Raw genomic sequence first — 14,910 nt, forward strand, 5'->3', positions numbered from 1 at the left:
TCCCTCCGCGTGGCATCGGAGGGAAGCTCCGATGCCCGGCGGAGGGGGGGAAACTTCTCCTCCCTCCGCGTGGCATCGGAGGGAAGCTCCGATGCCCGGCGGGGGGGGGGAACTTCTCCTCCCTCCGCGTGGCATCGGAGGGAAGCTCCGATGCCCGGCGGAGGGGGGGAAACTTCTCCTCCCTCCGCGTGGCATCGGAGGGAAGCTCCGATGCCCGGCGGAGGGGGGGAAACTTCTCCTCCCGCCGCCGGACATCGGAACGAAGCTCCGATGCCCGGCGGAGGGGGGGAAACTTCTCCTCCCTCCGCGTGGCATCGGAGGGAAGCTCCGATGCCCGGCGGAGGGGGGGAAACTTCTCCTCCCTCCGCGTGGCATCGGAGGGAAGCTCCGATGCCCGGCGGGGGGGGGGGGAACTTCTCCTCCCTCCGCGTGGCATCGGAGGGAAGCTCCGATGCCCGGCGGGGGGGGGGGGAAACTTCTCCTCCCGCCGCCGGACATCGGAACGAAGCTCCGATGCCCGGCGGGGGGGGGGACTTCTCCTCCCTCCGCGTGGCATCGGAGGGAAGCTCCGATGCCCGGCGGGGGGGGGGAAACTTCTCCTCCCGCCGCCGGACATCGGAACGAAGCTCCGATGCCCGGCGGGGGGGGGGAAACTTCTCCTCCAGCCGCCGGACATCGGAACGAAGCTCCGATGCCCGACGGGGGGGGAAACTTCTCCTCCAGCCGCCGGACATCGGAACGAAGCTCCGATGCCCGGCGGGGGGGGGGGAACCTCCTCCAGCCGCCGGACATCGGAACGAAGCTCCGATGCCCGGCGGGGGGGGGGAAACTTCTCCTCCAGCCGCCGGACATCGGAACGAAGCTCCGATGCCCGGCGGGGGGGGGAACGCCTCCTCCCGCCGCCGGGCATCGGATGGCTTTCCTGAAGACTTGCGGTGGGAGGAGGGTTTTCCTTCCCACCGCCAACATTCAGAATGCTGTTCTGAATGTTGGCGGTGGGGAGGAAAAGCCCTCCTCCCACGCAAGCCCCGGGAACAGAGGGAAAGCGCTGCCGCGCCTTCCCCTCTGTTCCCTTACCTGTCCTGAAGGCTTGCGGTGCGGAGAAAAGCCCTTCTCCGCATCGCCAGCCTGCCAAGCGGTTTCCCTAGGAACGCATTAATTGATTTTTAATGCATTCCTATGGGAAACCGTGCTTCGCAAGACGAAAAACTCGCAAGAAGAAAGAACTTGCGGAACGAATTAATTTCGTCTTGCGAGGCACCACTGTACTTCGCGATAAGTAGTCTTGCTGCTGTTGTAGCATACATAAAGAAAGTTCTATCCTTTTTTGGCACGAATTGGCCGACCATGCCCAGGAGAAAGGCCTCTGGTTTCTTAGAATCATAGAATCATAGAATCATAGAGTTGGAAGAGACCACAAGGGCCATCGAGTCCAACCCCCTGCCAAGCAGGAAACACCATCAGAGCACTCCTGACATATGGTTGTCAAGCCTCTGCTTTAAAGACCTCCAAAGTAGGAGACTCCACCACACTCCTTGGCAGCAAATTCCACTGTCGAACAGCTCTTACTGTCAGGAAGTTCTTCCTAATGTTTAGGTGGAATCTTCTTTCTTGTAGTTTGGATCCATTGCTCTGTGTCCGCTTCTCCGGAGCAGCAGAAAACAACCTTTCTCCCTCCTCTATGTGACATCCTTTTATATATTTGAACATGGCTATCATATCACCCCTTAACCTCCTTTTCTCCAGGCTAAACATGCCCAGCTCCCTTAGCCGTTCCTCATAAGGCATCGTTTCCAGGCCTTTGACCATTTTGGTTGCCCTCCTCTGGACACGTTCCAGTTTGTCAGTGTCCTTCTTGAATTGTGGTGCCCAGAACTGGACACAGTACTCCAGGTGAGGTCTGACCAGAGCAGAATACAGTGGCACTATTACTTCCCTTGATCTAGATGCTATACTCCTATTGATGCAGCCCAGAATTGCATTGGCTTTTTTAGCTGCCGCGTCACACTGTTGGCTCATGTCAAGTTTGTGGTCAACCAAGACTCCTAGATCCTTTTCACATGTACTGCTCTCAAGCCAGGTGTCCCCCATCTTGTATTTGTGCCTCTCATTTTTTTGCCCAAGTGCAATACTTTACATTTCTCCCTGTTAAAATTCATCTTGTTTGTTTTGGCCCAGTTCTCTAATCTGTCAAGGTCGTTTTGAAGTGTGATCCTGTCCTCTGGGGTGTTAGCCACTCCTCCCAGTTTGGTGTCATCTGCAAATTTGATCAGGATGCCCTTGAGTCCATCATCCAAGTCGTTGATAAAGATGTTGAATAAGACCGGGCCCAAGACAGAACCCTGTGGCACCCCACTAGTCACTCTTCTCCAGGATGAAGAGGAACCATTGATGAGCATCAATATACCTTCTTCAGGAAGGTATATTTACCTTCTTCAGGAAGGTATATTTAAATACCTTTTTCATTTCATTATATACCATCTCCCAGAGGTTTTCCATTAATTTTAGTCTCATGGGATTCTTTTTGGTTAAGTTTAATCAAATTGGAATTAGTTTCAGGAGAGCGGGCAGGGGGGAAATTCTGAACTCAACTGCCTTAAATAGAAAATGTGTGTTTACTTTCATTGTGCTTGCTAAACACTGTTGAACTACAACTGCCATCATCCTTGAACATTGGCTGACGGGGCTGATGGGAGTTGGAGTCAACCACAGCTGGAGGGCCACAGGTCTCTCATTCCTCACTTACAATTATTATTTGGATTTATTATTTCATTATTACTACTTTTTCTGCTAATGCACTCATAGTTTAAAATAGTGCCTACATTAGCTATACTTAATATGCTCTGTGTATGGCTCTGCTAATGTTTACATGGCTATCCGTTAGTTAGTTTGCATGTATCTTTATGACAAGGGACGCGGGTGGCGCTGTGGGTAAAACCTCAGCGCCTAGGACTTGCCGAACATATGGTCGGCGGTTCGAATCCCCGCGGCGGGGTGAGCTCCCGTCGTTCGGTCCCAGCTCCTGCCCACCTAGCAGTTCGAAAGCACTCTTAAGTGCAAGTAGACAAATAGGGACCGCTTTCTAGCCGGAAGGCAAACGGTGTTTTCGTGGACTGCGCTGGTGCCGGCTCGCCAGAGCAGCTTCGTCATGCTGGCCACGTGACCCGGAAGTGTCTCCGGACACCGCTGGGCCCCAGCCTCTTAAGTGAGATGGGCGCACAACCCTAGAGTCGGACACGACTGGCCCGTACGGGCAGGGGTACCTTTACCTCTACCTTTATCTTTATGACAAATTGATAGATGAAAGAGAGAAAGAGAGAGAGAGAGAGAGAGAGAGAGAGAGAGAGAGAGAGAGAGAGAAAGAAAGAAAGAAAGAAAGAAAGAAAGAAAGAAAGAAAGAAAGAAGAAATAGTGTCTGTTACGCAAGATAAAAGAGGAAAAGTGATGGGAAGGAAGGAGGGAAATAAGGGAAAGCCAAGTTCCCTGGCCACTGATGGAGGCACTTCAGGAGAGGAAGAGCCAATTGGCCATTGGCACTGGCCAAGCACAGGAAGAGAGGTTTTTCCAGTCTCACTACTCTCTCTGCCCAGCCTGATGAAATAGCTGCTAATGGAGACAATTCCAGGAACAGTGGAGCAACAAGCAAGTTAGTCCTGGTCAAGCCAATGGCAGGACATAGATATTTCCTCTCTCTTTTTAAGTACTCTCAGTGGTGGAGGAAGCCGCTGGGGCACCCGGAGTGGCAAATATGACCCACACTTGGGGGCAGGGTGATCCGCCAACAGAGGCAGGGCAATCCACCCATGGGGGGTCCACTGATCCTCCCGGGGGTGCAATCTATGGTGTGCCGATCATCCCGGGGGTGCCAGCACCGCCTGCCGATCGCACGAATACACCCAGTGTGCAGCGCTGGACACCGGGGATGCGAGCGCTGCACGCCGGGTGGGTGTGAATGCCGCCCGCTGGGGGGGTGCATCCCTGGCAGCCAGCGCCAGGGGTACCAGTGCCACTACACCAATCTGCCTGGGGGGATTTTGTCAAAAAAACCACCAAGCATGGCACCCAGGGCGGACCGCTCCCCCTGCCCCCACCTTTGTCCGCCAGTGAGTACTGTATTGCTATTTGCTCACCACTTCCGGGTGGCGCTGTGGGTTAAACCACAGAGCCTAGGACTTGCCGATCAGAAGGTTGGCGGTTCAAATCCCCACCATAGGGTGAGCTCCCGTTGCTTGGTCCCTGCTCCTGCCAACCTAGCAGTTCAAAAGCACGTCAAAGTGCAAGTAGATAAATGGGTACCACTCCGGCGGGAAGGTAAACGGCGTTTCCGTGCGCTGCTCTGGTTTGCCAGAAGCGGCTTAGTCATGCTGGCCACATGACCCGGAAGCTGTACGCCGGTTCCCTCGGCCAGTAAAGCGAGATGAGCGCCACAACCCCAGAGTCGGCCACGGCTGGACCTAATGCTCAGGGGTCCCTTTACCTTTACCTTCCCTGAATAAAAAAATTCCTTCCCTGAATAGTGAAGTATTCTGGGTGCAGCTCCACATGGATTGAGAATGCCTTTGATCTCTCTGTGTTGAAAAATCTCCTGCTAGTCCCTTATCTTTATTCAGCTTCCCTCCTTTTTTCACTTTGAAGGAGAGAGTTATTTTAAACAAAAGCCCATTAGGACGGCCTGTCATCCCGATCTGACCTAATCCCATTGTCTGGTGTCTTCGTTCTTTCTTAATACGGTTTACCTGTCAAGGACCTTCAGTTCTCTCAGTGCATCAAGTGCCTTAGGCCTTGTGCGAAACCCCTGCAAATTCTTTTTTCAATTACAATTGACATATAAGCTGATTGGGATAGAGGGAGGACTATGGAGAAGAGACTCGGGTAATATTTATACTGCTTCTCACTCCTTTTCGGTTTGTTTGCTTTAAGGGGGGCAGATGTTCACCCTTGCACAGGTGAAATGGAGTGTGTAGGCCTTCAACCCCTGAAGAAGAGGCTTGCAAGGTGTTCAACACTGCTGCTGAAGGGAACGGGGAGGGAGATATTCTTGCTGGGTGTGTGCAACGTTTCTTCCCATATACATAAAAATCTAAGGCTGTCGTCATGCTCTGCAGTTCATGTGGCCACTGGGCAGGAGATCAAGGAAGCATTGTTTTGTTTTTGTTTTTTAAAAATATTTTATTATATACAATGCACACACAACATTACAACTGCAACCATTCAAATACCGACAATACAAAAATACTAACATAAATGTTACACCTATGTGACTTCCCTCCACCAGTATTCGTCATTTCTTATGTTTCTTATGTTCTTATTTATATTGCAATTTGTAACTCTCAACTTTAATATTGTTATTTAACTAATATTTTGTTTTCTGAATCAATTTTACCAACTTAATCTAGACATATCAGCATGTTGTCAAGGAATCATTGTTAATAAGCAGATGATGCTTCTTTTCTGGAACTTCAGTCTCCGGTGACTTTATAATAAAATCAGTTCCATGGTAGATGCTGGAACCCCAGAAACATATCACTGCTCAGAGATTGCGGTGCATTTAGCAGTATCCACAAGTTTCACCCTCATACATACTGAAACTGTTTTGTAGTCATTCTCCCCTTCCACAGAGAACTGTTTGTGGAGTTTGTGGAGCAGGGTATGGATCTGGGGATCAATAACAGAGAATTGTATGCTGCATTAGACATTTAAGATAATACAGCACACTAAACTCTCTCGTGCATCTTAGAATGCAATCCTATGCACACCTACTTGGGAGTAAGCCCTGACAGTACATCCAGCCCTAACTTCTTTCACCACACTCACTCCAGTGTTACTTTCTTGAAGTCAGTGTTCTTCACCCTTGGGTCCCTAGATGTTGTCGGACTACAACTCCCATCATCCCCAGCTGGTTTAGCCCAATGGTCAGAGGTGGTAGGAATTTGTGCTTCATTTCTCCTGCTTATTCTCAGTCATATAGCACCCTATCCCATACCCTCCAACATTTCTCTGATGTAAATAGGGATGTATAAAACATATACATATATACATATACATACATATATAAAATATATATGTATAAAACATATATAAAAACATGATTAAACATTAAACATTTTAACACTTCCCTATACAGCCTTCATATGGCTTGGGGGTGTCATAACTCGATACTTTTCAACGTTTATCGAATGAAAATAGGGACATCCTACCATATCCACTAGGGACGCGGGTGGCTCTGTGGTGTAAACCACTGAGCCTAGGGCTTGCCGATCAGAAGGTCGGCGGTTCGATTCCCTGTGACGGGGTAAGCTCCTGTTGTTCGGTTCCTGCTCCTGCCAACCTAGCAGTTCGAAAGCATGTCAAAGTGCAAGTAGATAAATAGGTACCACTCCGGTGGGAAGGTAAATGGCGTTTCCGTGCGCTGCTCTGGTTTCGCCAGGAGTGGCTTAGTCATGCTGGCCAAATGACCCGGAAAAACAGTCTGTGAACAAATGTCGGCTCCCTTAGCCAGTACAGTGGTACCTCAGGTTAAGTACTTAATTCATTCCGGAGGTCCGTTCTTAACCTGAAACCGAAGCACCACTTAACCTGAAGCACCACTTTAGCTAATGGGGCCTCCTGCTGCTGCTGTGCTGCCAGAGCATGATTTCTGTTCTCATCCTGAAGCAAAGTTCCTAACCCGAGGTACTATTTCTGGGTTACCTGAAGCGTATGTAACCTGAAGTGTATGTAACCTGAAGCGTATGTAACCTGAGGTACCACTGTAAAGCGAGATGAGCACCACAACCCCAGAGTCATTCGCGACTGGACTTAACTGCCAGGGGTCCTTTACCTTTAGCTTTACCATATCCACTAACATTTCGCTGATGAAAATAGGGATGTCCTTAGGAAAAGGGGGGCATTCTGGGATCAAATCAGAAACCAGGAGAGCTTCTGTAAATCTGGGACTTTCACTGGAAAATAGAGACACTTCACTTGGAGGATCTGCTATTCCCCTTTATCATCTTTGAACATCATATTTAATTGTGGGAGGGGGGAATTTATCACCCAAAATGATTCTGAGAGGAATTTCCAAAAGACGGAAATGTTTTTGTTTTTGCTCAACCACTTTCGGGGAGTCCTTTTTGAAATATGGCAACCCTAGTTGAACATTTTTCAACCCAACTACAAGAATGCATGTTCCTCAATTTGTAATGGGTAAAAGTAGGGGTAGGAAAAGCAGACAAGAGATCAGTGTTTGTGGCCTGCCAAACAGAGGGCAGCTTTAGAGCCTGAAAGGGAAAGGCCTCTTTTCATTCAGAGGAGCAGGCGAAGGAGAACCCTCAATGTTTCCAGGGGATTAGCATGTAATGCCAGCTACTCAGGCAGCTGGGTCATGTGTTTGTGCCAGAGTTCCAGGGCCTGGGACGGCATCTACTTTAAAGAGAAAGGGACAGAGGTGCCGTTGCTTAAAAGGCTGAGCCATTCACATGCCCTTCTCTTAACTTACTTTTATACATTTCTCATGTGGAAAGCAAAGGCGAACAATGGGGAAAGAGCTCCGCCAGTGGGGCAGGAAGGTGGGCTCAGAACTGATTTTCAACTTGTGCAGACCTGCTTGGTTTCTGAGGAGCATTTGGCACAGTGGAGATATTATTGCTGTGGCATAGCAACAGTTAGAGGCCGAACCAGGAGCTGGGCAATGTGGGCATGCGCCCAGAGTTTTTAGGCTGCAAAGGAGCCTGGTCCACTACTTGCTGCCAGCCAGAGTGTGAGCTCCATTTTGTGTTTTCCTCTAGAAAGTTATAGGAGAAGAGAGGCACACATGGTGTATCACTTGGAAGTTCTGTGTGGCACTGTTAATGAATGCTGGCATGGACTTAGGACCGCTCCGGTGTGGTAGCTTTGTAGGGGCAGGGGTCATGGGTGGATACTGTAACACAATAATAGTGCACTAGTAGGGACGCGGGTGGCGCTGTGGGTTAAACCACAGAGCTTAGGACTTGCCAATCAGAAGGTCGGCGGTTCAAATCCCCACGATGGGGTGAGCTCCCATTGCTCGGTCCCTGCTCCTGCCAACCTAGGAGTTCGAAAGCACACCAAAAAGTGCAAGTAGATAAAAAGGTACTGCTCCGGTGGGAAGGTGAACGGCGTTTCCGTGCACTGCTCTGGTTCGCCAGAAGCGGCTTAGTCATGCTGGCCACATGACCTGGAAGCTGTATGCCGGCTCCCTTGGCCAATAAAGCGAGATGAGCGCCGCAACCCCAGAGTCAGTCATGACTGGACCTAATGGTCAGGGGTCCCTTTACCTTTACCTTTTCCTAGTGATGTTTTCCCAGTAGTAATGTATGGAAGTGAGAGCTGGACCATAAAGAAGGCTGATCGCCGAAGAATTGATGCTTTTGAATTATGGTGCTGGAGGAGACTCTTGAGAGTCCCATGGACTGCAAGAAGATCAAACCTATCCATTCTGAAGGAAATCAGCCCTGAGTGCTCACTGGAAGGACAGATCCTGAAGATGAGGCTCCAATACTTTGGCCACCTCATGAGAAGAGAAGACTCCCTGGGAAAGACCAGAAAAGATGGAGGGTGCAAGGAGAAGGGGACGACAGAGGACGAGATGGTTGGACAGTGTTCTCGAAGCTACCAGCATGAGTTTGACCAAACTGCGGGAGGCAGTGGAGGGCAGGAGTGCCTGCCATGCTCTGGTCCATGGAGTCACGAAAAGTCGGACACGACTAAACGACTAAACAACAGCAAGTGGGCTTCCCTTGCTTACGAAGACAGTTTCAGGTGGACTGAGCAGACGAGACCAAGACTGAGTCCTAGAAGGCAGTTTCTGCACATGTTTTTAGATGGAAGTGAGGGGAGATGGGGCTCATCACCCTGGGAAGATAGCCCATCTAGGAGAAGGGAAACCCTGCTCTTAAACCTCTGCTGCATTGTGGGATGTCTTCAGAAGAAGAAAGGGCTAAGGAGCAGAGCCGTCTTTCCTATTGGGCTTACTGGCGCGTTGCGCCAGGGCGCTGGCCTCTCACGGATGCCCCAGCAAGTGGGGGAGCTGCGCGGCTTTGCCGACGCCCTCCCCTTTCCCTGCATGCCCGCTAGCTGTGCCCCGTTAACCATATGGCTGGCAGGCATGCAGCTTCCTTCCCAAGCCTCCGCGGGAGGAGAGCGATCCCTGCAGAGACTTGGGGAAAGGTCGACAACTCTGGGAAACGGGGGGGACGGACCGCCGGAGGGATATTTGAACCATGGCGCCGGATATGCTTAAGACGGCCTTGCTAAGGAGTAAGCCCTACACAAATCCAGAGTGGATTCCCCAAGACGGTCAAATAGCACCTTGTACACCTCCTACCGGCAATTCCTGAAGCCAAGCAGGTGCCAAATGTGTTTCTCTGCTTTCCTTTGGACCACATCGATGAGGCTGACAGGGGTGTCTTGTCACCTGGGCAGCCCAGGACCTCTGTACAGTCTGCCCAGGCTTGTGCCCCAGGGAGGTCACTCCAGCACTGCTAATGTAGCAGTTTGACTTCACCCTGTGGTTTTTCATACGCAAATAAATCCAAGCTGCTTACATTTCCCATTTTGAGTAATGTATCTCAGATTTCTGCTGATCCCCCTTCCCTGTAAAAGCAGCCCCTTGCAGTTCCAGAGGGTTCCCAGTTCCTCCAGAATTGCTATTCAGGGTGCACAAAGTCCTGCTGTGGGGAAGAGGAGAGACAAAAGCCTCACTGTGCGAGCCCAGCTCCACTAACGGTCTCTATGGCAGACATGAAACAAAAAGTTTAATCATTTATCCTCTGCGACTTCTGAGGGCCAGCTGGCTGGCTGTGTGGCCAGCAGGTGGCAGTGCAATAATGTTATTGTTTCCATATGTCTGCTGGTATGGCCAGCTGCAGAGGCTGTAAAACAGGGGTCAGCAAACTTTTTCAGCAGGGGGCCGGTCCACTGTCCCTCAGACTTTGTGGGGGGCTGGACTATATTGGGGGGGGGATGATGCAAGAGCACCACGAGCCCCGATGGCTGCTTACCTGTGTCTTGCGAGTGGCAGGGGCTGGCATCAGCGGAGGAGGAGGGACAATGAGCGGCGCACAAAAAGGCTCCAGAGAGGGGCTGCTTAAAATGGTGGTCGCTCGAGCACTGCTTCCTCTTCCACCTCTAGGCAGGGTGGGAAGAAGTCAGGAGGAGGGAGGGAGGAGGCACTGGCACCGCTGCTGTGTGAGGGAGAGGGAGGAAGAGAGAAAGAGTGTGCACGCGCTGGCAATCCACGCGGAGATTCCCGGACCGTCCGCAGGCTGGATCCAGAAGGCATTTGGGACTGATCCGGCCCACGGGCCTTAGTTTGCAGACCCATGCTGTAAAACGTCTCAACTAGCTGGGAATCCCTCAGGTATAGAAACAGAAGAGGGCCTTATGGGACTTCCTGGAGTCACACATAAGCCCCCCAAACTGACAGAAATACACTTACTTTGTACGGCAGTTATCTGGAACTATAATTCTGAGGGAACCTTTGCAGGCCAAAGAGGTAGCCCAAATGGCAGTGTTATACGTTCCAACATTTCTCCAATGAAAATAGGGACGTCCTATTGTGAAATGTGCAGCTGTTGCACATTTCTACACCTACCTGTAGATCAGGTTATTAACAACTAAACTGCTGAAGCGTCAAGCAGGCAAAGAGGACCTCTTTCACTTTCCCCTCCCCCTGAAGCTTAAATAGGAGTGCCCTGATAGGCAAAAGCAGTAGTTAACAAGCCATATATCAGAGGTGAGCAGCAGCCAACCTAGTGTGCTGGGGTCCTTGCAAAGAATGTTGGATTGATGGACTTTGGTCTGTTTACTGTTTGGAGCAAGAGCACATTCTCGGGGTCACTGATTAGCTAGGCCTTTATACCCTACGCATATTGTAAAGTGCCCTGCGATCCTTGGATGAAGGGCAGTATCGGAATGCAATAAATAATAATAGTAATGTTGTTATAGATCTAGGGTACCAAAGTCCGTTAGCGAACGGTAGACCTTAATGAACAGTAGTATTTAGATAGCATTTGGCATATTGGAGGGAAGATTCCAGGCCAGTGGAAAAACATAGGCTAAGCTCCCTTTCCAGGCCAGGGCCTCAGCTGGGATAGAGGCTGTTAACATGATAAAAGGTGTTGATGTCCCATCCCAGAGGAATCCTTGGGTCTGTGCAAGATGGAATCCCAGTAATCCCAGTCAGGAGGAGGAGTTACACCATGTCATTACCAAGGAGGGAAGTTTAGTCTGAAGACTATCCCTGCCTTCGGGTCTGGCCGTGACCAGAAGGATACAGGTATCGAGAAACACGTCCCATGTGTCACACAAGCATGTTTTAAATTCACAAAGCAAGAATGTATACTCTTAAGCTGTGATCCTATACACATTTACATGGATGGGAGCAAGCCCCACTGATTGTAGTAAGGCATGCTTGCAAATACAGTGGTACCTCAGGTTACATACGCTTCAGGTTACAGACTCCGCTAACCTAGAAATATTACCTCGGGTTAAGAACTTTGCTTCAGCGTGAGAACAGAAATCATGCAGCGGCGGCACGGTGGCAGCAGGAGGCCCCATTAGCTAAAGTGGTGCTTCAGGTTAAGAACAGTTTCAGGTTAAGAACAGACCTCCAGAACGAATTAAGTACTTAACCCAAGGTACCACTGTAATGCAACTGGCTGAAACAGAGACCAGGGAGTGCTTGCTCCATCTTCCATGTGACAGCCCTTCAGATCTTTGAAGTTGGCTCTCATATCTCCTCTCAGCCTCTTCTTTTCCAGGCAATGTTTATATAAACCACAGACCATGGGCAGATATACCCCTTTTCTTTCACTGTGCAGTGTGCTTTAGTCAACTTTTGCCAAACTAACACCCTAAATACTTGTATTCTGCTGGTCTGGCAACCAACATGAACAGCGAAAGAGGATAAACTGGCGATGGGACCACTTGGCTGTTTGTCATGGAGCCTGCCATGACACCATGGTAACAGGACACTGTGATAAAGCCTATTAATGAGGCATTGTGCCTGGTGTCAATATGAAATCATAACTTCCCTGCTATTAAAAACCCATCAGGGTTGTTGTTCATTTTGCAAAGCTCAGCCAGAAACTTTGTAGGACTATTCCCAGCTTGTCCTCTCTTGAACTTGTCCAGCTCCTTCCCAGCATAGAAATTAGGATTTTTTCTCTCTCTCTCAAAGATAGATAATGCAACATTACAACGACAAGCACTCATGGCTCTGAAGAGCATTGTGTCATATGATACTAGTTGAAAACTATTGTGTGTTGAGGTCAGGGAATAAAGGTAATATAATATTTCTGTGTTACTCAAAAAATAAGCAGATGCCTCACTTTACACTTCTTTGCCTGTGAAGCAGGAGACAGGAAGGACAAAACAGGAGACACTTTGGCAAGCTGACAAAGGGATGAGCAGAAAAATCTTTGAGTTCTGGGGCTAGAAGTTAATGTGAAGAAAACTAAGACAATACGTGGGAGAGCAAAAACGGTCTCCCCCAAACTCTTCATGCTACATGCAGGACAGTGAAATGGGGGCTGGGGGGGGTAGATGGGTTTCACTGCAAATTATTGTGGGGAAGGTGAATTTTTCCTACAGTTTTCTCAGAGAGCTCTACTCTGCAAAATTACTTTTCGTGTTGAATTAAACTCTGTGATAAGTTGTTGTTGTTGTTGTTGTTGTTGTTGTTGTTGTTGTTGTTGTTGTTGTTGTTGCTGTTATATTTATACCCCACCCATCTGGCTGGGTTTCCCTAGCCCCTTTGGGCAGTTCCCAACAGAATATTAAAAACACAATAAAACACCAAACACTAAAAACGTCCCTAAACAGGGCTGCCTTCAGATGTCTTCTAAAAGTCAGGAAGTTGTTTATTTCCTTGATATCTGACGGGAGGGTGTTCCACAGGGCCGGTGCCACTACTGAGAAGGCCCTCTGCCTGGTTCCCTGTAACCTCACTTCTCGCAATGAGGGAACTGCCAGAAGGCCCTCGGCGCTGGACCTCAGTGTCTGGGCTGAACGATGGAGGTGGAGATGCTCCTTCAGGTATACTGGACCAAGGCTCTTTAGGGCTTTCAAGGTCAGCACCAACACTTTGAATTGTGCTCGGAAACCTACTTGGAGCCAATGTAGGTCTTCCAGGACCAGTGTCATATGGTCTCAGCAGCCACTCCCAGTCTCCAGTCTAGTAAAGGGTAAGAACATGCTGTGCTTTGCCTCCACAGTCGAAAGAAGTAAAGCTTCTGAATACTAGTTGTTGGACTGTGGTGGAGAGGGCTCTGGTGCTCAGTTCCCGCTTACAGGTTTCTCACAGGCATCTGATTCCTACCAGCAACTGTGAGAACATGAGGCTGGACCAATGGGCCATTGGCCTGATCCAAAAGCCTCTTCTGATGTCCTTCTGGTGAAGGAAGGAAGCCATGGGCCTAAAGAAAATGGCTGGAAGGGGCAGAAAACCAACCACCTTTCTTTTGCCTTCAGTGATGGTGATGTTAATGATAATATTGGCTTTGTGGGCACCAGGGGGAAGATCTGAAAGACGCCATTGTATCCAAGGTGCCACAAATGGCAACCTCTGGCCTGGAATGAATGCCTTAAAACCAAAAACCAAAAAAAAAAAAAAAACAAGCATACCTTGTCAATTCAAAATCCTTTATTAGGCATAACACACCACACATTAACAAACAAACATCATATACAGACTGTATAAAATACGGGCTCAGCGAACACAATTTATCCCAGACCTATTCTTAACTCCAAGAAATAAATCGATGTACATAGATAATATAATACAACACAGCAACATCACCTACCATTAAAACCACTAAGTCTCTTTATCATGGCCCATTATTTCTTCATGGACAGCGCTTAAAAATTCAGCCGCTATTAAAGTAATTTGATCATCGCTGTCCGCCAGCAGGTCCTGAACAGTTGGTTGTGTAAAAATCTGTATATTAAATTTTAGGGCCTCAAATAATTGTTTTCTGGCATAACTGCCAAAATCACAGGAAAAGAATATATGCTCTAGAGTATCGGGTTCCTGTTTTCTGCATTTGCAGAGACGCTCTAATCCTGGGATAGCTAAGTATCTTCCTCTCACTACCACCGAGGGAAACATGTTGAATCAAGCATACCTTAAAGGTGGTGATGGCCACCCACTTGGATTAGACAAATTCATGGGAAAGGCTATCAATGGCTACTTGTCACAATGGCTAGGGTCTACTGCCATTGCTCAGCACAGCATGATTCTGAACTCGTTGCCAGAAACTGTAGTAGGGCAGGTTCCTATAGCATTCAGGTCTTGCTTGTGGGTTTCCTAAAGGCATCTGGGTGACCACTGTGTGGGAGCAGGATGCAGGTCTGATCCAGCAAGACTCTTAGTCTTACATTTAACACAATTTGATGAGAATCCATTTTGGAGTTGATACCCAAACAACCTGTAGCACTTGGGGGTGGGGAGGTTAAAGACGCTGCTTTATTGTGTTGTCTGGTTTGGGGCCTAGCTCACTGTGGACAGTATGCCCTAGAAATAGTGAGCCCTGCTGGGAAGCCAAGGCTGTTGCCTGCCCTTCTTGCTTTCCATGCTTTGAGCTGCCTTCCTTCCCATTAGCATCATCTCTCTTCTTTTGCCACACACACACCCCTCCTGTGTGCTCAGGGTGCCTCATCCTTATCTTTGCTGTGACATGAAACCAAGCGCTTGCCATTCTTTATAAAGCTGAAGGGAACTTAAAGAAGATGAGTGAGAGACAGCAGTCAATGATCTTAGCCTTTTGGCTAAGCACCAGCTGACAGATCTCGCTGCCAAAGACTGATGGCTCCTCTGGCTTAAAAATCACCACCAAAAATGACCTCCTTTGAAGCCAGTGACAGCAGCATAATAGCTCTTGTATTTTAGAGTGCTTCAGAGCCGCTTGC

The 14,910-nt window shown here is 49.1% G+C and overlaps 3 long non-coding RNA genes across 3 annotated transcripts in view; 1 reads left to right on the forward strand and 2 right to left on the reverse strand.

Moving 5' to 3' along the window:
• LOC309525369 overlaps positions 1-14,910 on the reverse strand; it is a 202,092-nt gene that overhangs the window by 92,984 nt on the left and 94,198 nt on the right. The window lies entirely within an intron of this gene.
• LOC309525474 overlaps positions 1-14,910 on the forward strand; it is a 34,832-nt gene that overhangs the window by 3,780 nt on the left and 16,142 nt on the right. The window lies entirely within an intron of this gene.
• LOC309525470 lies at positions 5,336-10,168 on the reverse strand. Its single transcript, XR_014216320.1, has 3 exons — positions 10,002-10,168; positions 6,198-6,328; positions 5,336-5,655 (listed from the first exon to the last, which is right to left on the reverse strand). It is a non-coding gene; the product is annotated as an uncharacterized lncRNA (long non-coding RNA).

Source organism: Podarcis vaucheri (genome assembly GCF_965113315.1).
Source record: "Podarcis vaucheri genome assembly, chromosome: 2".
In the NCBI taxonomy this organism is placed as follows: Eukaryota; Metazoa; Chordata; class Lepidosauria; order Squamata; family Lacertidae; genus Podarcis; species Podarcis vaucheri.